This window comes from Mustela nivalis (assembly GCF_964662115.1).
Source record: "Mustela nivalis genome assembly, chromosome: 2".
Taxonomy (NCBI): Eukaryota; Metazoa; Chordata; class Mammalia; order Carnivora; family Mustelidae; genus Mustela; species Mustela nivalis.
Genome location: NC_139021.1, coordinates 77,727,536 through 77,753,626, shown reverse-complemented (window position 1 = coordinate 77,753,626; position 26,091 = coordinate 77,727,536). Strand labels below are relative to the sequence as shown.

The 26,091-nt window shown below is 38.0% G+C and overlaps 1 protein-coding gene across 2 annotated transcripts in view; it reads left to right on the top strand.

Annotated features, from left to right (window-relative positions):
- Window positions 1-26,091, top strand: part of CLVS1 (clavesin 1) — a 181,937-nt gene that overhangs the window by 63,846 nt on the left and 92,000 nt on the right. The window lies entirely within an intron of this gene.

The following is a 26,091-nucleotide window of genomic DNA, read 5'->3' as shown; positions in this document are numbered from 1 at the left end:
CTGAAGTAATTGAATTCATAATTTAAACACTCCTGAAAAAGAATCCTCCAGGTCCAGATGGTTCCACTGGAGAATTTTATCAGACATTTAAAGGAGAATTAATAGTAAGTTTATATAATCACTTCTAGAAAAAAGAAAAGAAGGGAATATTTCTGAATTCATTTTAGGATGCCAATATTATCCTGATTCAAAACGAGACAGTAGAGAAAAGGAAAACCACCCACCAATAACTTTTCTGAACTTAGATTAAAAAACCACTAAAGTATATTAGCAAACTGAAACCCAAATATAGGGATGTCTGAGATGGGTCAGTCAGTTAAGCATTCAACCCTTGATTTTGGCTCAGGTCATGTTCTTACAGTTGTGAGATCAAGCCCCACGTGAGGTTCTGTGCTGGGCTGGAACTTGCTTAGGATTCTCTCTCTCACCCTCTCTCTCTCCGCACCACCTCCCTCCCCACTCTGCTTTACACTCTCTCTCTACCTCTCTCTCTAAAAAAGTAAAACATAAAACTTCAAAATTCTTAGGAAAGAAGGCATAGGAGAAAAACTTTAGGATCTAAGGCTAGATAAAAGTTCTTAGACCTGTGTCAAAGTCACAAACCATAAAAGGAAAAGCAATGGTAAATTGGGCAACATCAAAATTAAAAACTTTTTGGGGTGCCTGGGTGGCTCAATTGATTAAGCAATGGCCTTCAGCTCAGGTCATGATCCTGGAGTCCGGGATCGAGTCCCACATTGGGCTCCCAGCTCTGTGGACAGTCTGCTTCTCCTTCTGACTTTCTCCCTCTCATGCTCACTCTCTCTCTCTCTCTCTCTCTCAAATAAATAAAATCTTTTTAAAAAAATTAAAAACTTTTCTTTTGCAAAAGTCTAGGTGAAAGAGATGAGAAGAGAAGATACAGACTGGGGGACAACATTTTGAAACAACATATATGATAAAGAACTAGTATCTAGAATATATAAAGAATGCTCAAAACTCAAAAGTAAACAAAAAAATCCAGTAAGAAAATGGGTAAAATAAATAAATAATCATGTTATTGAACAGGATATATAGATGGCAAATAAGCACATGGAAATAGGTTCAGCATCATTAGTTATCAGGGAAATGCAAATTGAGGCCACAATGAGATATTACTTCACACATATGAGAATTGCTGAAATAAAAAAGGTGATATTATCTTGCCAAATACTGGTTAGAATCCAGAGAAACTGAATCATTTATCAATTGTCAACCTCATAGCAGCATTATTTGTAATAGCCAAAAACTAGAATCAGCCTAGATGTCCTTTAACAGGTAAACGGTTAAAACAAACAGTGGTGCATCCATACCATTGAACTCTACTCAGCAATAAAAAGGAACAAATTGGGGTGCCTGGGTAGTTCAGCTGCTTGAGCATCCACCCCTTGGTTTTGGCTCGGGTCGTGATCTTATGGGTGGTGAGATAGAGCCCCACATCAGGCTCTACAGTCAGTGGGGAGTTTGCTTAAAGATTCTCTCCCTCTGTCCCTCTCCCCACTCATGCACTCTCTTTCTCTCTCTAACATAAATAAATAATTTAAAAAAAAAAAATGAACAAACTATATATGCAACAACTTGGATGAATCTCTAGGTAATTAGGCTGAATAAAAAAAAGCTAGATCCCCAAAGTTGCAAAACATAAAATTCCATTTTTCTAACATTTTCGAAATGACAAAACTTTAGAAAAGAAGGACAGTTAATATTTGCCAGGTTTTAGGGATGAAAGGAGGCAATTATAAAAGGGCAACATCTTTGCTATAATGCATCTGTGCATCTTCACTGGGATGGTGGACATACCAACCTATCTATTTCATAAAATTGTATAGAACTAAACACACACGCACACACTCACACACACACACACACACACACAAGACTATTACTGCATGTGAATCTACAATTATTCCAATTTTAAAAATATTCTTCCTTCTTCATAAATATGAAATTTCACTCCCAACAATACCGACAACAAATCTATCTTGGCACCAATTTCTGCCGAGCTTCTGCAGAGTCTTGGACTCTTTCTCAATCAGAGCTCTTGCAACAACCATCACTTGGTTAGAATTGATTGGCATGGGGCGCCTGGGTGGCTCAGTCAGTTAAGTGTCTGTCTTCGACTCAGGTAATGATCCTAGGGTCCTGGGTTCAAGCCCCACATCGGTCTCCCTGCTTGTCAGAAAGCCTGCTTGTCCCTCTTTCTCTGCTTGTGCTTGTTCTCTCTCTCTGTCAAATGAATAAATAAAATCTTTAAAAAATTGATTGGCCCATCATCATATAAAATATTCTCTTCAGAATATTTAACCTTTATCTAACCAAGCCTTGTGGACCTCATTCCAATTTAAGAACAAATTAAATGACTTAATGAGAAAACAAAATGTAGAACCTTCTACAGGACAGTAACATGTAAATCATAAAAAAAAATAATTTGATGTATGGAATTTTCCTTCAGCTTACTTCTAGCTGTACATACACACATGTGCATATATGCATAGCTAACATAAAGCAATTATGTAAAATGTTAACAACTGATAAATTCAATGATCAGTATATCATTGAGTGTTCTTTTAACTTTTTTATTTGTCAAGACATTTTCTTAATAAAAAGTTGGTGGGAAACAAATCTGGCTGGCTGGCTGGGGATTGGATGATATTTTAGGTCCCTTCCCTCTGTGATATTCAGACACCAACGTTCAAGTCTTGGTCTGATATTTATTAGCTGTGTCCTCTGGGCCTCATTTTTTCCTCTCATGTATAAAGATGAAGGCTTTGGAACAGTTCTAAAATTCTATGATGTCGTAAGGTCACCAGAAGTTGATTCTAAATCTCTCAGTAATCTCTACACATTGTGAGCAATCGTCACGGCCAGCACATTTTTCTTCCAACCCGAATCTTTCAAACAACAATCTAAGAACTTTCTTTCTTTCTCTAGACCCCGTAAAGAGAAGAGGAAGGGAAAGCCTTCATTTCACTTTTGAAAATGTTCTTTGGCTCTCATTTACCTACTTTCCTAAGCCAGCCATTTCCAATTACAATTATATTGTATACTACATGCAGTTACATATACTGTCTGCAAGCTCTTTAGCCTTTCCAGTATCTATATTTCATCATTTTTTACTTTCTTTTATATCCTTTCCAAGACCTGTAAGTCCAAGGTCTAACTAATTTGCTCAAATCACTCTGAGCTATCTGAACGGTAGGATTCTCCAAGGATAAGTCCCAAATTTGATCAGAATTCCAGACATGACACCATCCTTCCTATTCTAAGGCATAGAGCTGAACATCATTATGAGGATTTGTGCTGAAAGGTGTGTTTACTCTTAATGCAAAGCCCAGCTTTGGGAGCAGAGAACTGAGACTCCATCTCCACCATTAAAGTCTGAGTATCCTCAGGAGACAGCTGCCAAAGTAGATTATTGAAGGAAGAACAGAATAGAAGTGATCAAAAATCTATGAGGACAGGGTACATCGGACAATAGAATTTTAAGTTGTTCATCATGACAATAGAAGACCTTGAGAAGCCTTTTTCTTTTGTAGTTATTCTTAATAAAGTATACATTTTATTTTTCAAATAATTTTTTAGAGTAGTTTTAAGTGCACAGCAAAATTGAGAAGTACAAAGATTTCCCATATACTCCCTGTCCCCTCACATGAAGCGCTTCCCCAATTACTAACATCCTCCATCAGAGAGGTACATTTGTTATAATTGGTGAAATGTCATTTACACATCCTAAGTACTCAAAGGCCAGAGTTAACATTATAGTTCATTCTTGTACATTCTGTGGGTTTGGAAAAACTCAGAATAACCTGTATCTGTCATTACAGTATCAAAAAGAGTATTTTCACTGCCCTAAAATCCTCTGTGTGCCCCCATTCTTTTCTCTCCCAAAGCCCAGCTGCTAGCAACCACTTATCCTTTTATTGTTTTCATAGTTTTCCCTTTTCCAGAATGTCATATAGTTGGAATCACACACCATGTAACTTTTTCAGATTGGCTTCTTTCCCACATAAAAATAAGCGAAACATTCCATTGTCTTGAAGTACAACAGTTTATTTAGCCATTTATCTGCTGAAGGACATCTTGGCTGCTTCCAAGTTTTGGCAGTTATTAATGAAGCTGCTTTCCACATCTATGCATAGATTTTTGTGTGGATATAAATTTTCAGTTCCTTTGGACAAACACCAAGGAGCCGGATTGCTGGATCATCTGGTAAGAGTATGTTCAGTTTTGAAAGAGACCACCAGGGTGCCTGGGTAACTCAGTTGGTTAAGCCTCTGCCTTTGGCTCAGTTCATGATCCCAGGGTCCTGGGTTTGAGACTCACATTCCCCACTCACTATCTCTGTCACTCTCTCTCTCTCTCACAAATAAATAAAATCTTTAAACAGAAGAAGAAAGAAAGAGACCACCTAACTGTCTTCCAAAGTGGCTGTAGCGTTGTGCTTTCCCAAAAGCAATGAATGAGAGTTCCTTCTGCTCCATATCCTCACCAGAATCTAGTGGTGCCATTATACCAGATTTTGCCTATTCTAATATCGGCTTTTTGTTAAAGTTATGTGTATGTTGCCTAAGTATTTTCTCAAGCATTCTTGAAAATTTATGGTATTATTATTATTTAAAAGTTTAAATTATTCTTTATTTTAGGCATATTTTTCAACAGTTTTCTTCTTGCTCAAAGTTATCTGATTAATACAAAGGAAATAGCTCTTAAACTTCGCTTTGAGAAAAATTTTCATTTTCTAATAATGGCTCACTATGACTATTATTTTAAAATAAAGTACTCATCATTTAAAGGACCACATTACCAACCACACTAGAAAGAATATCCTGTATCTTTATATGTCTGTAGCATATGACCAAGTTTATGTACCCTATAAACTAGGCATCTGTTAAAAAATTGAAGAGGGAGAGATTGCTTATTTCTATAATTTAAATATAAAGATGTATCTTTGTTTAATGATGCTAGTAAAGACTTCTATAGTCAATTTAGATATAAGAGCTCTCAATCTACTGTAAAAGGCACTGCATTTTACTAGGGTCAACTTGAGTCTTGAAGAAGTTACAGAATTTATTTAAGTGTAAACACTTAGCCTATGGCAAAGCCTGGTTTCATTGTTTACAACTCAGTGTTTTGTCTAGGCCAGTGGTAACAAACTGGTTGTCCACAAGCACTTGTATGGTCCATTCAATGATCCTCATATTTTCAAATCAAAATCACATTGAGATATCACGTTACACCAGTTAGAATGGCCAAAATTAACAAGACAGTAAACAACAAATGTTGGAGAGAATGTGGAAAAAGGGGAACCCTCTTACACTGTTGATGGGAATGCAAGTTGGTGCAGCCACTTTGGTAAATGGTGTAGAGATTCCTTATGAAATTAAAAACAGAGCTACTCTATAACCCTGCAATTGCACTACTGGGTATTTACCCGAGAGATACAGACATAGTGAACAGAAGGGCCATCTGTACCCTAATGTTCATAACAGCAATGGCCACAATATCCAAACTGTGGAAAGAGCCAAGTGCCCTTCAGCAGATGAATGGATAAAGAAGATATGGTCCATATATACAATGGAGTATTATGCTTCCATCAGAAAGGATAAATACCCAACTTTATTTAATCAATACGGATGGGACTGGAGGAGATTATGCTGAGTGAAATAAGTCAAGCAGAGAGAGTCAATTATCATATGGTTTCACTTACTTGTGGAGCATAAGGAATAACATGGAGGACATTGGGAGAAGGAGAGAAGGGAGTTGGGGGAAATTGGAGGGGGACATGAACCATGAGAGACTGTGGACTCTGAGAAACAAATTGAGAGTTTTAGAAGGGAAAGGGGTTGTGGGTTGGGTGAGACTGTTGGTGCATATTAAGGATGGCACATATTGCATGGAGCACTGGGTGTGGTGCATAAACAATGAATCTTGGAATACTGAAAAAATAAAGTTAAATTTAAAAAATAAAATAATAATAATTGGGCCATAGTACTCTCCTTAGTACTTGGCAGAAATGGGCTATTCTGGATCTCACATTTTAGAGGAACTTCCTCTATTCCTAAAGCCGTGTTCCTTTCTAAAAGGGTCAGAAGTTTGTAGGGCCAGGAGAAGTGCTCAACTGGAGTCTATACCCTCTCCTTCTAGACTGTGCTCTGGAATCTAGCAGCCCAGAGTTCCTTGCCTAAATGGTCCCAAATCCACTTCCAAGATCTGTGTGGACCTCTTCTCCAGATTTGACTTCCTCCAGAGTATGCAAGTGTGCACCTCCAGGCCTGAGATATAACCAAGGGACACTGAATGTAGAGAATATGGCTGTAGCTTAGATATAGGAACTATATCTAAGGTATATGCAGTTGCATATACCATAGGTCCCAACTACATCAGATGGAGCCGGGGTGAAAAAAGCAGGGGGTAGTGCACTCAGGTCCTGGAGCTGGCTTTCTCAGTGGTACTACAATTAGGCATGGAATTCTAAAGATCCCAAATATTCTAAATTAGAACCTGACCATCCATGTCATTGTTAGAGTAGGGGCTAGAAAGTATTTTATTTCAGAATTTGTTGACTTGGTTTTTTTTTTTTTTTAAGATTGTATTTATTTATTTGAGAGAGAGAGCTTAAGCATGAGCGGGGTGGGGAGGGGCTAAGAAAGATGGAGAGGAAGACTCCCCACTGAGCAGGGAGCCCAACATCCACCAGCTGATCCCAGGACCCCGAGATCATGACCTGAGCCAAAGACACTTAACTGACTGAGCCATCCAGGTGCCCTAACGATTTGTTGACTTGGTTTCTAATATTTAAATATTTAGACAAAGGGTATGTGGAGCTCCATTTGTACTCTTATCCCAGGCTTCACTAATGGTAGAGGCAGACTTGTTTTCCATGTTTAAGACATTCTAAAGATTCACATTAGAAATCTCAATTTCTAGCTATTCTTGGTGTCAACTAGTGGTTTCCCCATCATCACATCCTGGCCAATAGCTCTGCATCTCCCAAGCTGTTTCCTTCATTCACAAGTCCTTCTTGGACCTCGGAGGCATTTGGGTTGTGAGCTGCTGTACCCTATCCCTAGAGCTGGATCTGAATCTCCCTTATCCTTCTAGATTGCTTAGTACTGAACACTGTCCTGTAATAAACACTGAAGATAATACACATCTCAGCCCTCAAAATCACTCCCAAGTCTGGAAAATCATTCTAGGCAGGCTGGGAGTTAGGGAAGGAGCAGACTTGTGCAGAGGTGGACGGGGATCTGTGTATTGAAATCTGGAGGACAAGTCCAGAAAAGGACCACTTAATCATGGTTTTCAGCTAGAAAGAGCAAGTTTCTCACTGCTTTATCAGACCTTCTTAGTTGCTGTATGGGAATGGAGAGCAAATACTTTTTTTTTTTTTTTTTGGTAGGTTGCCCCTTTTTTGTTTGTTTGTTTGTCTTTTATTAACATATAATGTATTATTTGCTTCAGGGGTACAGGTCTGTGATTCATCAGTCTTATACAATTCACAGTACTCACCATAGCACACATCCTCCCCAGTGTCCATCAACCAGCCACCCTATCCTTTCCCCACCCCCAGCAACCCTCAGTTTGTTTCCTGAGATTTAGAGTCTCATGGTTTGTCTCCCTCTCTGGTCCCATCTTGTTTCAGTTTTTCCCTCCCTTGCCCCCACAACCCCTTGCCCTGCCTCTCAAATTCCTCATATCAGTAAGATCATATGATAATTGTCTTTCTCTGATTGGCTTATTTCGCTTAGCATAATACCCTCTAGTTCCATCCACGTCATTGTAAATGGCAAGATTTGGGGTTTTGATGGCTATGTAGTATTCCATTGTGTATATATGCCACATCTTCTTTATCCATTCATCTCTTGATGGATATTTAAGCTCTTTCCATGGTTTGGCTATTGTGGACATTGCTGATATAAACATTCAGGTATGCATGCCCCTTCAGATAACTACATTTGTATCCTTAAGGTAAATACCCACTAGTGCGATTGCTGGGTCGTAGTATAGCTCTATTTTCAATTTTTTGAGGAAACTCAATACTGTTTTCCAGAGTGGCTGCACCAGCTTGCATTCCTACCAACAGTGTAGAAGGGTTCTCCTTTCTCTGCATCCTCGCCAACATCTGTCATTTCCTGCTTATTCATTTTAGCCATTCTGACTTGTGTAAGGTGGTATCTCACTGTGATTTTGATTTGTATTTCCCTGATGCCGAGTGATGTTGAGCACTTTTTCACGTGTCTGTTGGCCATTTGGATGTCTTCTTTGCAGAAATGTCTGTTCATGTCCTCTGCCCGTTTCTTGATTGGATTATTTGTTCTTTGGGTCTTGAGTTTGTTAGGTTCTTTATAGATTTTGGATGCTAGCCCTTTATCTGATATGCCATTTGCGAATGTCTTCTCCCACTCTGTCAGTTGTCTTTTGGTTTTGTTGACTGTTTCCTTTGCTGTGCAAAAGCTTTGATCTTGATGAAGTCCCATAGTTCATTTTTGCCCTTGCTTCCCTTGCCTTTGGCAATGTTCCTAGGAAGAAGCTGCTGTGGCTGAGGTCGAAGGGGTTGCTGCCTGTGTTCTCCTCAAGGATTTTGATGGATTCCTGTCTCACATAAGGTCTTTCATCCATTTTGAGTCTATTTTTGTCTGTGGTGTAAGGAAATGATCCAGTTTCATTCTTCTGCATGTGGCTATCCAATTTTTCCAACACCATTTGTTGAAGAGACTGTCTTTTTTTTCATTGGACGTTCTTTTGGGCTTTGTCGAGGATTAGTTGACCATAGTGTTGAGGGTCCATTTCTGGGATCTCTCTTCTCTTCCATTGATCTATGTGTCTGTTTTTGTGCCAGTACCATACTGTCTTAATGATTACAGCTTTGTAATAGAGCCTGAAGTCTGGAACTGTGATTCAGTCAACTTCGGTTTTGTTTTTCAACATTCCTCTGGCCATTCAGGGTCTTTTATGTTTCCATATAAATTGTAGGATTATTTGCTCCATTTCTTTGAAAAAAATTGATGGCATTTTGATAGGGATTGCTTTAGGTAGCATAGACATTTTCACAATATTTGTTTTTCCAATCCAATGAACATGGAACATTTTTTTCATTTATTTGTGTCTTCCTCAATTTCTTTTATGAGTACTTTATAGTTTTCTGAGTACAGGCTCTTTGGTTAGGTTTATTCTTAGGTATCTTATGGTTTTGGGTGCAATTATATATGGGATCAACTCCTTAATTTTCTTTCTTCTGTCGTGCTATTGGTATATAGAAATGCAACTGATTTCTGTGCATTGATTTTATATCCTGACACTTTACTGAACTCCTGTACAAGTTCTAGCAGTTTTGGAATGGAGTCTTTTGGGTTTTCCAAAATATGATATGATATGATATGATATGGTGTCATATCATCTGCAAAGAGTGAGAATTTGACTTCTTCTTTGCCAATTCGGATGCCTTTAATTTCTTTTTGTTGTCTGATTGCTGAGTCTAGGACTTCTAGTACTATATTTAATAGCAGTGGTGATAGAGGACAGACCTGCCATGTTCCTGACCTTAGGGGAAAGCTCTCAGTTTTTCCCCACTAATAATGATATTTGCTGTGGATTTTTCATAGATGGCTATTACGATGTTGAGGTATATACCCTCTACCCCTACACTTTGAAGAGTTTTGATCAAGAAAGGATGCTGTACTTTGTCAAATGCTTTTCAGCATCTACTGAGAGTATCATATGGTTCTTGTTCTTTTTTTTTTATTAATACATTATATCACATTAATTAATTTGTGGATGTTGAACCAACCTTGCAGCACAGGAATATATCTCACTTGGTCATGGTGAAGAATCTTTTTTTTTTTTTTAAGATTTTATTTTTTTATTTGACAGAGAGATAGAGAGAGAGGTAACAAGTAGGCAGAGAGGCAGGCAGAGAGAGGGGAAGCAGGCTCCCTGCTTAGCAGAGAGCCCAATACAGGGCTCAGTCCCAGGACCCTGAGATCATGACCTGAGCTGAAGGCAGAGGCTTAACCCACTGAGCCACCCAGGTACCTGAATAATCCTTTTAATGTACTGTTGGGTCCCATTAGCTAGTATTTTGGTGAAAATTTTTCCATCTGTGTTCATCAAGGATATTGGTCCATAATTCTCCTTTTTAGTGGGATCTTTGGTTTTGGGATCAAGGTAATGCTGGCCTCATAAAATGAGTTGGGAAGTTTTCCTTCCATTTCTATTTTTTGAAACAGTTTCAGGAGAATAGGTACTAATTCTTTAAATGTTTGATAGAATTCCACTGGGAAACCATATGGCCCTCGGCTCTCATTGTTTGCTGGGAGATTTTTGATGACTGCTTCAATCTCATTAATGGTTATGGATCTGTACAGTTTTCTGTTTCTTCCCGGTTCAGTTTTCGTAGTTTATACATCTCTAAAAATGCATCCATTTCTCTCAGTTTGCCAAATTTTCTGGTGTATAGTTGATCATAATATGTTCTTATAATTGTTTGTATTTTTGTGTGTGTGTGTGTTGGTTGTGATTTCTCCTCTTTAATTCATGATTTTATTTATTTGGGTCCTTTCTCTTTTCTTTTTGATAAGTCAGGCCAGGGGTTTATCAATCTTATTAATTTTTTCCAAGAACCAGCTCCTAGTTTCATTGATTTGTTCTACTGTTATTTTGGTTTCTATTTCATTCATTTCTGCTTTTATCTTTATTTCTCTTCTCCTGCTGTTTTAAGCTTTCTTTGATATTCTTTCCTCAGGTCCTTTAGGTGTATTGTTAGGTTATGTACTTGAGATCTTTCCTGTTTCTTGAGAAAGCCTTGTCTTGCCATATACTTTCTTCTCAGAACCGATTTTGCTATGTTCCAAAGATTTTAAACACCTGTGTTTTCATTTTCATGAATTTTTAAAAAATTCTTCTTTAATTTCCTTGTTGTCCCGTTCATTCCTTAGTAGGATGCTCTTTAGCCTCCATGGATTTGAGTTCTTTCCACCATTCTTATTGTGGTTGGGTTCTAGTTTCAAAGCACTGTGGCCTAAAAACATGCAGGGAATTAAGCTTGGTTGAACAAGAATTTTGTGTGCATGCATTTAAAGCAGAATCAACTGTTAGTCAATCACATAATGTAAACAGCTCTCAGTCCTTTGTAGTTTCCATTGCAGAGTGGGAAGGGCAGGAGAGAGCATTTGAACCCACCTCCAAATATGACAGGGACAAGAGGGGACCTGGAGAAGTGGGGCCTTGTAGGCCAGGAGATTCTAAAAGTATAGCCTGGGTGGACATTGTTTACTCCCAGACATTTGGGATGAAGGGAAGCTTCTAGTACTGCTCATCTTTATGGGTAGCTGCAAACAGGCTTTTCTCTTTACCTTATATATGAAGATAGTTTGGATGTCAGAACCTATTTTGGGGAGTATTGGTGTCAGATCCACATACCCTGCTCGTGAGTCCTTGAGAACTGACTGTGGACTCTGCCATTGGACACCTGGGTTCTGATCTCTGTTCTTCACTTAACCATGTGACCTCATCAAGCCATGGTTTCCGCACTTTACAAGGTTGTCATGATAGTACTGATGGTATATGTACAAGTGTGACATATGGCATATATGATCCTTAAATGGCAGCTCCATTTCTTTCTTCTGAGATTAACCAAAATAAAAATTACCTGGACCAAAACTGTGTGTCTTTGACCAGTAAGCCAGTAAGCTCTGTCCAAGTTATCAGAGTCATAGAAATTGAGAAGTTTCTGTTTTGTTAAGTTTCAAGATTAGTGTGGAGAAAAAAAAATAATTAGACTTTTCTTCCCTCAACCATTTCACATTAAGCTAACTAAAGAATATGTGAGTTTTTATTACATAGTATCTGGGGTGGACTAATAAACAGAAATTCTCCCTTGATTCTTGAAGAATTTGTGACTACTTGCTTAAATAATAAGTAATAAATACTAGAGTTCACTTCTCTAACACATTTCTTCAGTCTTTCAATAATGACAAGTGTGTGAGTGAAGAATGCATAAGTCAGTACAAATGAATGTGTCTGTTCAGATTGGAAAAATAACCAAAAGGGTCTATTCTACTTGGTAGTATCCTATCCCTTAATTTCATGCATGGAACCTCAGGTACCAGATTATCTCTTTTGTAAATTGAATACCCCAAAGGATATTCTCCAAGCCTCAACGTGTTCTACATTTTCCTATCCCATAGATTGGCATAATGGGCTCCCCTCATTGAGGAAAAAGCTTATTAGCACATATGGATGGATAGTCTTGCCCAGGCCTAGTCCCTTGGAGTAGAGGAGAGCTCTACAGGGTCAGATTATTAAAGAAACAGCCCAGTCTTCATTGTAGACACCTTCAGTTCCCTCACCTCATCCACCAGGCTTCTTTCCCATGTGGGAACACCTAACACCTATCTAGAGAGCTCATCTCAGGAATTCATCCATTTGACATATGTTAATACTATAAGAGAAAGATTATTCACTGGAATTTGTTAACAATAACAAGTAAGACTATATTCAAGACTATTGCAGTAGCAGAGAGAGTTTGAACTCTGAATACGACAGGGACAAGTAGAGTTTTACAGCTGACAGGAATGGTGAGGGAGTGGATGGAACATTCTTAAGAACTTGGTTAGGTGTCAAGAATGGGTGGTGAAGAGAGGAATTTGATTAGATATCAAGGATGGAGAGACTCTCAATAAACTGGCTTAGCAGAGTTATTTACTAACACTGGACACTCTTTTACAACACTAGTTGAAAAGAGCTCAGAAGAGCCTGACTAAAGTTTGTTCAAGGTGGGAGTACTTGTCTATACTCTGCTACTTCCTGCGGTAGGAAATTCTACCTAAGAAAGTGACATCTGGGGGCGCCTGGGTGGCTCAGTGGGTTAAGGCCACTTCCTTTGGCTCAGGTCATGATCCCGGGGTCCTGGGATCGAGCCCTACATCGGGCTCTCTGCTCAGCAGGGAGCCTGCTGCTTCCTCCTCTCTCTCTCTGCCTGCCTCTCTGCCTGTTTGTGATCTCTGTCTGTCAAATGAATGGATGAAATCTTTAAAAAAAAAAAAAAAAGAAAAGAAAGAAAGTGACATCTGACTTGGGACTTAAAGAATGAGAAGGAGTTGGCCCAGTGAAGGGAAGGAAAGAATAGTCTAGGCAAAGAGGAAGAAAGTGGAATAGAGAAATAGCAATAAATATTCTTGCTATGTTGCCTGGCTTCCCACTGAGTTAGTAGTTCTTCCTTTGTTCTGCGAGTGTCAGAGATATTGCAGGCACACTGGACCCAGGAGTCAGCAACCTTTCTACCTCTGTGCAGCTAACTGCTGATGTGGTTTCCTTGAGATTCTCTGGATCTGAATTTCATTATTTAAGATTTTTAAAAAATTGCAAGCATTTGGGATGGGATCTTATTCTGGGACTGTACTACACATTACAGGATATTTAGAATTATTGGCCTCTGTCCAGTAAATGCTGGTAGCAGTGTCCAAATACTTGTGGAAACCATCTATCCCTCCCATACACACATTACCAGATGTCCCCCAGATGGAAAGGAAGTGATCCTACCTTCAGATGGGGCTCACCATGTAATCACAAAGATTCCTGCTAGCTTTCAGTTGCCTTACTCCCTTTGAATTGTAAATCTATTCTGGAAGAACCAACCTCCATCTTAATCTACTCTCCCTCCAAGCTTCCCCAGTGCTCTGGCTTGCTGCAGTCAGCAATTACTTACAATACTAATAGGTTGCCTCAGGATCCAGAGAATTATGTAGATGTGTAAGTACCATGTCCAGGGTCAAGGAGACTGGAAGTACCAGTACCGCCTTCTGGGACTATTCCGTATGAACCAGAAGTAGGAAAACCCTCCTTGTCCCTTGGTTAATAGAAAAAGGATGGATAATAGCCCATCAATTTATAGCAGGCAAGGTTTAAAGGAGAGGGAAAAACTTGAAATAGAACTTTCCAGAATCTGATCATCAAAATTTTTTCCTCTTTTCCTCTTTAGAAATTAAACTGCTGATCTTTCTAAGTGGTCCCTTACAATCTCAGAAATTTTGTTAGACTAAATTTAGGCACTGAAATCCTCCTACAACAAGAAGTAAAATCCCAAGTCTTAAAATGTTGTATTTTCTCTTTGTGTGAATATTTAAATATACAAATTATGTATATTTATGTAACACATTTTTCCAAATTCTGTTCTGTTATTCAGAGTAGGATATTTTGGACCTATGCTAAAGAAAAGTGTATGTTGATGTTTTATGGTATTTCTTGTGGTGTAGCTACTAAGCGGCAGCAATAAATAATAACCACTGGCCCTAATTGCTTAGAGAATTGCCAAGTGATAATCTGTGATGTAATTAAATGTTGTCTTTAACCACCTCCATAAAATAATTCCCCAGAGCTTCCATGTGTAAAGTCACCTTGAAGTATAAAATCAGCTCCAGGCATACTCTGCTTTGGGAAGGAAAAGTCAACCAATTCTTTAGAGATTTCTTGCTTTGTTTTATTTTGTATTGTTTTGTTAAATCAGCTATCATGAGCTTATGTTTATTCTTTTATGAACATATTAAATGTTACCTTTTGTTTTGCTTCTGATTTCTAGAATTAAGTAGGGTGAAAATAAGGGTTTCTGGCTGAGCCTCACTAAGTGGGTTGCTTTGAGTTCCCAGACCACTGGTGTATAGAAAGTTGGGAGAGAGTGTTACTATTCTTTAGTATCCTGACTTTGGCTGGGTGGGGCTGGGTGGGTTTGCATGTGGATCTCCTTCTAGGAGAATTCTACGAACTCCCACATCCCTATTCTGACATGTCTGGTCTTGCCAATTAACTATTATGGTCACAGGACTCCAGGTTCCATGTTTCATCTGAAACCTCCAAAGAGGAGGTTTAAGCACATGTCCACTTGTGGAAGAAGTATAGGTGGGATTTTCAGAAAGCTTTTTCTCTCTGGGCCATGGGAATATATTTATCCTGGTTTCAGAAGCATGCTCAAATCCTCTTATCATTATTGTGATTTGTGAACCATCACTAAGCATTATGGGAGTTGACGAAGACCCAAAATTCTTCCCATTAGGCTTGCCTTACTGTACTCAAACTCAGAAAACTGTAGACAGTGTTAAGGGACTCTCTGAGCCTGATAGCTATGAAGGCACAGCAACCTTATACCTCCAAGATTCCAATAACCTTAAATTGTCTTAAGGAGGACAAAATAGTTGAAGGTTAGTAGCCAGGTAGAAGAATGTCTACCTGAAAATTATCCAACAAGTTGCATATCTGTCAGGGTAGAAAATAAATATGTTAAAATACACTATCTCTGAAAATAGCATTTTCCTTTCTGTTACATAATGATTTCCTGTGGCTCTCTCCTTTTAATCTTTCATGAATTTGATTGCTTGCTGCTGTTTCAGTAGCTTATGATTAAGGAGGCTAGAATTTTAGAAAGGGAAAGGATAAACCAACTTTGAAAACTTCAATCAGATTGTAGACTCTAAATTTAATCAGTCCCTATTAAATCTTCTGATGTGAATTATCCATATTTTTCAGGGTTGAGACTTCTAGTTACAGGCAACTAATTTTAGAGCCTTGGGGATTCTCAGTTTTAAGATATTGTTAACCTCTTTATTAAGCACATAGATCTGGAGTTTTCATTGGTGTAGGCAATTTTCTGTGTTAATTAAAATTATTAGATGTTGCATATTTCCACTGAAGTCACAGGTGTGCTTTCCATGAAGTGCAACATCTATAGAGTGATTTTGCTAATGTACTATTTAATTCACTATTAACTGCACACTCTTATCAAGGTTTATGATTTTGGAAAGGAACCTCTTGATTCCAAGACTGACAACAGCATATCACCAAAGTGGAGATGCTAAGGAGGTAAAATCATTCAAAGCAATGTAGTATTATGGGAAGGATGTTATCTTAAGATAACTTCTCATCTTATTGTCCAATTTCTTATTCTGAAAGTGATTTTATTATTATAAGAACCAGACAGACTTACGGGAAAGAATATTCTATTTCAAGTATATCACTATGAATGCTACGCAAGCTCTACAAATGTCACTTGAATTCCATTGGAAGTAATAGTAATGTGACCATCTACATTAACTTGCTCACATCAGGGGTGATCTTGCTGTCTGTGACCTCAGTTAGGCTGATAAGATCCTCGCTCCATGCCTAGGTACTTCTTTGCATTCTTGAGACTCTTCCTAGTTTTTACTTTCCTGAAGTTCCTCAGCCAGGGGAGCTACCAGAAGAGACAAGTATGAAATTAATTTTTCATAGTCGTTTAGTAATGGATGGAATGCTCACAACTCACTTCCACTAGGGTGGTTTTGAATTCTTTTTCTGTGACTCCCTATAGACCTTGGATCAATCCCCATCTAGAGAGCTGGATGAAACAAACCCTTTCCTCACTTGCATTTCAGGCTGTCTTAAGTGTTATTTAGGGATCAGTTCTCTTCCAGTGGGCTAAGAATCTCATGGTATACCTGACTTCTCTCTAGAAACATTCCCATCTAGCATTTATTATTAACCTTCTAGAAGGTCATTTTCTCAGTCTTAATTTATGCTGTTACTAATGTTATATGAATGCATGCACATAGCTCTTTCTTAAACCAAAATCAAGTCTTTAAGCCTAGTTTCCTTTCCTCCTTTTGGATACATGGTGCTCAGTAGCACAGTATTCTATAAATACGAGCCATAAAAGCAAAGATGCTTAAGGACACACATCTGACACTGCTACCATTAGCAATGAGTATAAAAGACATTGAAGAGAAGGAAAAATTACCCAATGGTGCTCCCAAGTAGGTTTTTGTCTATATTTACTGGTTCAGAGCATCCAACAGGTTTGTTTAGCACACTTCCCTTTTTTCCTTCACTAAGCATCATTTGTTGAGTATCTGTTATGTGCAGGTACTGGTGATTGCCAGGGATTCAAAGACAATATTCTCCCAGGTCTCGTGAAGCTCATAGTCTAAGTGACAGAGGCAAGTGGTCTCTTAAGAATAGGACAAGAAATATTCTTGCCTGCAGACATGGCATCAATTTAAGGGGAAATATCATCACTTGTGTGGCAGCAATACAGACCCCACACGATTAGGCCCTTCTAGACACCCTCTTGACAGCCCTGATGTCCAATCATATTGATACTAACATCAACACTTTATGTCGTTGTCCTAGGTGCTGATTCTTACTCCGTAAGATCCTTTTTGTAAGATACAACTCCAGCATCTCTGACTCACTTCTTCCTTGACAGAGTTCCTTTTGTCTCAATTAGTAGCACTGTCCTTCCTCTCTTGACACCTTCATCTAATCTGTAACAAAGTCCTGGGTTCTGTCATCTGCAATTCTTCTCACGTCTCTCATTTCTGTTCAGCTCTTACCTAATGTCTTATAGTCACCTAATTCCTCCTAATTGGACTGCGTGACTCCAGTCTCCCAGTTGCCTGTCCAAATCTTCCTAAAGTATAACTGCTCCTGCCTTCCCCTTCTGTCTAGCCACTCAGTGGTTCTCCCATCAAGCAGAATGAAGACGAGTCACAGCCCTATTTAGGACCGTATTCTGCATTCTTTTCATTTTGTTCCATGGCATAAGCAAACATGCCATTGCCCCCAAAACATAGCCGCTGTGCTATCAACTCTTACTATTGTTTATATAGCTCCTCCCACTCTTCCCCTTCTGCGTCTAGTGTCCAAACTTTCCCATTCATCACAGCCCAGTTGAAGATGTCCCAAAGCTCCCCAGACATAAATGATCTCTCTTTCTCATTATTCCCACCAGCCACCTCTATTACTTTCTATCTGATATGATATTCACTTATGTAATAATGAAAACCATTGTGACCATTAGCACCTTCTATGAATTGTCATGGGTCAGTTGCTCTGCGGTGGCTTTTTTGTATGTTGTCTTACCTCATCATTGCCACTGGGGTAGGTGCTGTGATCCTCCTTCTGCAGATGAGAAAACTAAACCACAGAGAGATAAATAACTTACTAAGTTCACATAGAACACCCAGGATTTGAATCAGAGTCTTCCTAACTCTAAATCTTATTGTTTTTAATGATTATGCTTCATTTGCCTCCCTTATTCATATTTTTTTTAGTATTCCCTACCGGTTTCCATTTACTAACAGAAAAGGGGAAAAAAAAATCCTTTTATCTTCTGTGTTTCCCATAAAGAACTTTGCTAAATCTTTGAATAAATGCCTCCTGACTCCTTATCCAATACCAGGTACTTCAAAAAATTTAAAAGAAGACATTGAATGATAAAAATTTGCACTGCATTATCTGGGGGTGCCTGGGCAGTTCAGTCACTTAAGCATCCAACTCTTAATTTCAGCTTGGATCATAATCTCAGGGTCATGAGATCAAGCCTTACTTTGGGGTCTGTGCTCAGCACTGAGCTTGGAGTCTACCTAAGACTGTCTTTCTCTGTTCCTCCCTCCCTCTCTCAAGTAAATAAATAAATCTTTTAAAAAAAGAAATTTCACTATATTTAAGTGAGCAGATAGTTGCATTTGGTCTTAATTTCACTTTTTTCAATTTTGGGGAGAATTTAGAAGAACTTGGATCAAATGTGATGAAACTATAGGTTTTATCTATTCAAACCATTTCTTCATTTAAGTAAAATAAAATAAACTGAATGGGATGGAAGACAAGTTCTAGGGGAATTAACTCTAGATTTTGAGTTATTGTATGTGTGTATACACACACACACACACACACACACACACACACACGAGTTATAACCTTGTTTGCCACAGAAACACAAACAAGAAAGAACACTAGCAGACTGAAATTTAAGAGCTTTAGTTTCCATGTCATTTAGTATGGTGCTATGAAAACTTTACATTCTTGTGTTGGATCAGGAAATGGATAGGCTTGTCAGGATTAGCCTACAGAAGTATAACCTCTTATTTTCAAGCTTTCCTTGGGTGACAAAACAATGATTTCACCATTTTCATCTTTATTTTCTCTATGCTAGTTTTAAATAAGGGCCCTGTTCTTAGACAAGATCATTACTCTTTTATGTTCTGTCCTCTATAAGCAAATGATTGAGTAGGAGGTGGTTTGAGTCAAGGATGAGTGACCCATAATCTTTCCGTATATTATTGTCATTCTTGGTAGAGATAGACAAACATTAGAAATGACTGTACTTGTTTTTATAAGATACATTCCATTGAAATTGAGAGTCTATGACCTGAACGAAACTAAAAATTCAGAAAGCAGATGATCTGCTATAGCTTGACCTTATCTAAAACTCCACACATAGAAACTGGGCCACATGTGTTATGTTCGAATGGTACTGAATACATTATTCCTTTTTGTGATGCTGAGACATTGAGAACTAGATATTCCCCTATTACAACTAATAATAAACCAAGAGGCAACTCATTATGCTGGTGTTACAAGGAATTTTATTCTTATGTTAATACAAATCCAAAAGTTTTCTTCACTGAGGGGGAGAGGATGAAATTAATAGAGATAAAAATTAATTGCAAGGTGTTCTTTCTTTTTTCATTCATCCTTTCTTTCTCCTTTCTTTCTTCCCTGATCTCTTTTTCCCTTTCTCTCTACTCTTGAGAGGATGAATCTCATCAAGTCATGTGAGGCAGAGTTAAATCCAGACCACTGTTCTCTAGGTGATCATCCCCGCGGAGAAAAGTAATTATCTAATTTACTTTCTAGCTAACATTCAGGAAAATAAATATAATATTAAGCTCTCACAAATATTAAGTCTTCTACAGCAACATTAAACATTTTTTAAAAGACTTTATATATTTGTTTTAAGAGAGAGAGAGGGGACAAGTGGGGGGGGGAGCAGAGGGAGAGGAAGAAGCAGACTCCCCACTGAGCAGGGAGCCCAATGCTGGGCTCCATCCAGGACCCTAGGATCATAACCTGAGCTGAAGGCAGATGACTGACTGAGCCACCCAGGCTCCCAAAGTTAAACATTTTTGTTAGCATCTGCCTTGCACCTAATATTTTCAAAATATAGTTGTTTTTTCCTTACTTTTCCTTGATTACCCCCTGATAAATATGGATTCATTTGCTTTGATGCAAAATGATACACAGGACTGTCCAGCTAAACCTTGATTCATATAGGAATTATTAGAACTCATTTAGGAAAATATATCACCAGAATTTCCATCTCAGACCATATTTTGAAAATCATCAGCCCTAGCAGAGGAGAAAAAGTTTCCCCCTGGATAGAACACAATTGAATTTTGTACACTTAATGTCCTGCTACCATCATCATGATGCAAGCAGTATGACTAAGAGGGTTATCCCTATAATTCATGCAATTACAAATACTGCCTCCTATTGGGATGCGTTTTCCAATTCACAAAGCTCCTTCACACATTGTTTTGCACAATTCTTGCAACAACCCTCTACAAAGAGGAGCAGGAAATTAGCCTTTACTGAACTTCGGCCTTCTATGAGTGGTCCTTATTTGGTGGGGGGATGTCAAGCCCTGGGTGGATGTCAAGCCCTGGAGTAAAGCCCTTTTGCTACTTTACCAAAATAGGGTTCTTCCCATGTCCAGAGATCAAAATGCATCAGGGGCAATACAGATGGAGCACATATTCCTCTCCACCTTGTCTTGGACATCATTGTCAGATAATATGCAAAGTGTAGTCAGTAACTATGAGAACGATGCCATGATTATTTTAATAATTAACTTGGAAAGAAGTTAAAGGGATGAAGAGATAAAGAAACATGCTCAGATGCAATGTTACTGCACCTGTGAATAAAACGTAGATATTTGGTAGTAAACTATTTGCAAAAGCATTTTGTAGCTTAAGGAGGTCTTTTAAAAATTCCCAAGAAAAAAACCTGTAAACTCTTGATGATATTGAATGTGGAGTTAAGAGGTTTTGAGACAGAGCTGGCTTAAAAGATTTAACTGCTGGGGCACCTGGGTGGCTCAGTGGGTTAAAGTCTCTGCCTTTGGCTCAGAACATGATCTCAGGGTCCTGGGATCGAGCCCCGCATCCGGCTTGCTGCTCAGTAGGGAGCCTGCTCCCCCCCCCCCGCCCCGCCCCGACTCTCTGCCTACTTGTGATCTCTATCTGTCAAATAAGTAAAATTTAAAAAAAAAAAAAAGATTTAACTGCTAATATTAAGAGACTTCTGCTGCAGCAGAAAAATTAGAATAAGGATAAGCACTGTGATTTCAGAGTGATCAAGAGACTTCTCACTGCTCCTTTTAAGAAACAGTCTCTTTTTTTTTTTAATTTTTTATTTTTTATAAACATATACTTTTATCCCCAGGGGTACAGGTCTGTGAATCACCAGGTTTACACACTTCACAGCACTCATCAAAGCACATACCCTCCCCAATGTCCATAATCCCACCCCCTTCTCCCAAACCCCCTCCCCCCAGCAACCCTCAGTTTGTTTTGTGAGATTAAGAGTCACTTATGGTTTGTCTCCCTCCCAATCCCATCTTGTTTCATTTATTCTTCTCCTACCCACTTAAGCCCCCATGTTGCCCCACCACTTCCTCATATCAGGGAGATCATATAATAGTTGTCTTTCTCTGCTTGACTTAAAAAAAAAAAAAAAAAAAAAAAGAAACAGTCTCACTGGCAACCCCATCTTATCTCTACATGGTTATCTGGTTACATATCACATCTATTTTCTTATAGGAGTCTAGGATCTAGGTTTTAGAATCGTCACTAAAAATTTAAAGCACAAAGTAGTCACTTTTTGAAGCTTAAATATCTTCTCATTGATAAAGGGCTTACTATTTTCCACTGTTTTGCATCTCATTTGTATTATGTTGTTGCTTAATTTTAAAGCCTCAGGTGACAATATTGGCTTCTCTGCTCATAAAAACAATAGAACCTAAAAATGAGCCACTATTTATTATCTCTAAGTGCTCACAGTATAATAATGAAAATCCTTAGATAAACCATGAATAACTCCTAATGAATATAAATGTATTATTCTTTGGGGGGGGATGCTGAAGTTTTCTACTAACTGTTTACTAATACAATTCCTTACATTTCATTGGCAGTTTGTCATTCCTATAGTGCTTTCATGTATATTATCACACTTGTGCTTTTAATTATCAATCAAAAACTGATACAGTCCATAACTGACTATATAAATATGCTGTGCATATTGTAGAAAGAGGATCAAAACCTCTAAATATCCATTTTTCATCTGTTCCTTTTGATACAAGTGATAAAATACTCTGATGGAATTGTGATTATAAACAATACAGAAAATAATTGTTCTATGAGTTATTAAACAATGCCTGGTGGAGGTATTATGAAGGGCACGTATTGCATGGAGCACTGGGTGTGGTGCATAAACAATGAATTCTGGAACACTGAAAAGAAATAAAATAAAATAAAATGAAAAAATATAAAAACCTAAATAAGTTAGTAGAATGAACAAATTCTGGAAATGTCTTCTTCTGCTCTCATTTCTCCAATTTACTTAAAGTAGCTGAATTGTTCATGACCATTTTGGCTCGCTTAGAAACCTTGAGAGAAGATTCGTGGAAACTTCCCATGACAGATAATAAACTCTAGTAAGCACTTTAACCCACTGAGCCACCCAGGCGCCCACTAGTAAGCACTTTTAAAAAAATCATTCTATTTAGGGTAATTTTAGATTTACAAAATTATTTTGAAGATAGCAGAGAGGGTTTCCCTATCCTCTGCATCCAGTTTCCCCTATTTTTAACATCTTCTATTAGTATAGAATATTTATTACAACTAATAAAACAATATTGATACATTTTAATTTACTAAGTCCATAATTTATTCAGATTTCCTTAGTTTCTATCTGATATCTTTCTTCTGTCTCAGGATCCCACAAGATACCACATTACATTTAATCTTCATGTCTTCTTAAGCGCTCCTTGGTTGTGACAGTTTCTGAGACTTTCCTTGCTTTTTAATGACCTTGACCATTTTGAGGCATGTTGGTCAAGCATTTTATAGAATGTTCTTCAGCTGAAATTTGTCTAATGTTTTCCTCTTGATTAATTTGGGGCTATGTTTTAGAAGGAAGATCACAGAGGTTAAGTGCCACTTTCATTACCATATCAAGGGACAATTCTATCAATACAAGTTATCTCTGTTGATGTTGATGCCCAAATCACCTACCCAAAGTAGTGTTTGTCAGGTTTCTCCAGGGTAAACTTACTTTTTTCTACTTTCCATCCTGTACTCTTTGGAAGGAAGTCACTACGTTCAACCTACACTTAAAGAGTGGGGATTTATGCTCTAAGCTCCTTGAGGGCAGAGAATGTGCATGAAGTATTTGATCTGAGAGGTATTTTTAAAATTATAAAAACCTGGGAGGATTTCACAACTCAAAAGTGTTGTAAGGAAGAATGAAGAAAAAGTTTAGGGAATCCATGTAAGGAAACCAAGAAGTAAGGAATTCAAGATAATGATCATAATTAAGGTCTGAGATCAGGTTGCTCTCCTCAACAAGGGTTAAATCTGATGACTTGAAACACATTCCATTCAACTTTTTTCCTGCTCATCCAGTTCATCTGGAAGAATGAAGCATTGGAACATTTGGAAACTATAATGAAGTCCAGACAGAATCCTTTTACTTTTCTCTTGAGACCATCCCATGAGTATAATACTTCATTAACTGACAATGCCTATCCTGCAGTAAGTTTCTGGTGTTGAAAATGCATAAAATGGTTTCCTCATTTCCAGACAGAGTTCTGTATCTTTTCTTGTGAGTGGATACAAGTGGATAAGTGATGAGAAGAGGGGTTAGCTCTAATCTGTGCTACTGCTCTTGACTTCGTTAACTAACCCTTGATATTAGAGAGCTACTGCTGTATAACAAATCATCCCCAAACTCAGTGGTTTAAAAAAGTAATCATTTATTATTGCTCATGCATCTGAGTTCATCTATCATATCTGAGTTCATCTGAGTTCATGCATCTGGGTAGCTCTGCTTCTCATGATCTGCTCTTTGGCTGGGGAGTCACTGGTTTGTGTTCCTCAACCTTCTCTTTGGTCCAGCACACTAGCTGTAGCATGTTCTTAACCATGGCAAGATCCAAAGGCAAAAGAACAAGTAGTAATGTTCTCAATCTATCATAGCCTATTTCTTGAAACACTTGATCTTTTTAGTCCTGATTTTCTCCGTGTGTGATCTTCCCAAGTAAGCTTATCTATGGTCAGATTTCTAATTCCCTAATGGCCATTCCAGTTTACTACTAGGCATTTCCATATTTTCATTATCTTTTGTTCCCTTTTTCCAACAAAAAAACCAAAGTCTTTTTGTGCAAAGTTTTTTTGTTGGAAAAAGACTTTGTTCTTTATTTCATGTTCAATGTGGATGCAAAAATAGAAACAAGGTCCTAATGAAAACCTATCCTACATCAATAGGAATTTGATATCTCTTAGAGTTAAAATAGAATACATCTGAAACAGTTAAAACAGTAATGATGAGAAGAATATTAAAAACCATTTCCTATGAGAAATGGTTAAAGTTACTATTTCTTTTAATCAAGAAATTATCTAAGGCATCAGGATCACCATGTTTACATGGTTGAAGCTATGTGACAAGGGAAGACCTGAGGTTTTTCTTTTGTAGCAGAACTATACCCAATAGGTAGATCTGAGCAGTGGGTGGGGATTTTAGCTTGATATAAAGAAAAAAAATTACTAAACAGAACTGTACAGAAGCAGAATCAGCTGTGTATCTTTATTTTTCAATTATTGTCTCTCATCTTTCCTGAAATATCTTATTCCCCCTTCTCCCAAATATCCATCAAAATCCTATCCATCCATCAAGATTTATCCCAAGCTTTCTTTCATCCCTCCATAAACTTCTACCTCACTGCTCAAATTTTTTATTGATCCCTTTCAACTCATATTGCTAATTTCCTAGCCCGCCCCAACTAAATCAAGGGCTCTCTGAAAATAGAAATAGAACATACTATTTTATAACCTTAAATATAAAACACAATGCTGAGCTTATAATAGACATTCAGTAAATTCTTATTGATTTACTGTTCGATCACAAGCTTCCTGATTTTAATCTGGAATTGTTGAAGTTGGTTAGACTTTGAACCAGACTGAAATACCCAAGAAACTGATTATTTCTTTTTTTTTTTTTTAAGTTTTAGGATTTTAAATTTATTTATTTGACAGAGAGATAGAGAACATAAGCAGGCAGTCTATTGGGCAGAGGGAGAGGGAGAAGTAGGCTCTCTGCTGAGCAGGGAGCCCAATGCAAGGCTCCGTCCTAGGACCCTGGGATCATGATCTGATCTGAAGGCAGTTGCTTAACCAACTGAACAACCCAGGCCTCCCTGAACCTGAACATTTCACATGTACTTCACAGAAGAGAAGCCTTCTGATTTTTAACATTAAACCTGAAGAAAGTAATGAATTTGCCATTATTTGCCATCCAATATTATATTTTTCTACTTATCAAAAAAGCCACTGAGTTTAGAGATCCTCTTAAGATTTATCGCTCAGCTTATTTGTTGAGAAAATTAGTGGAATAAAAATGCCATCATTTCTTCATGTCTGAAAATTATTTAACACAAAGATCATCTAATGAATGGGGATATATGACATAAGGAACACATACAGCACTGAAGAGCTGTCACTCTCTTTTCTATTCAGGTCTGCCTGTTGTCATAGTTACTGATGTACTCAAAGCGATTTCCCTCCTGAATCACACTCTGCAAACCTTCAATGAAAATAAGCTCTTCTTCCTGCTTTATTTTTTTCTATCCAAGAACGTAAGCTAAAAAACAAAAACAAAAACAAAAACAAAACAACAACAACAACAACAAAAAATCCATTGCATGGATATTTTTATACATTGAGCAACATTTTAAACATAAAAAAGGAATAAGGGGTTTAATCAAAATAAGTGCTCCTGATTGAGGTCTCACCTCATTTGTTCAGCAATGATTCACTGAGGAGCTAGGTGCTGAGGACACAGCTGTGATTATGGCCCAGTCCCTACCCTCAAAGTTAACAGAGCTCCGTGAGGGAGACAGATAAGTAAAAGATGCATTTCAGTGAAATGCAATCAGTTTTGTGCCAGACGCAGAGTATGGAAGCCAAACGAGACACTAAAGAGGGATACCTC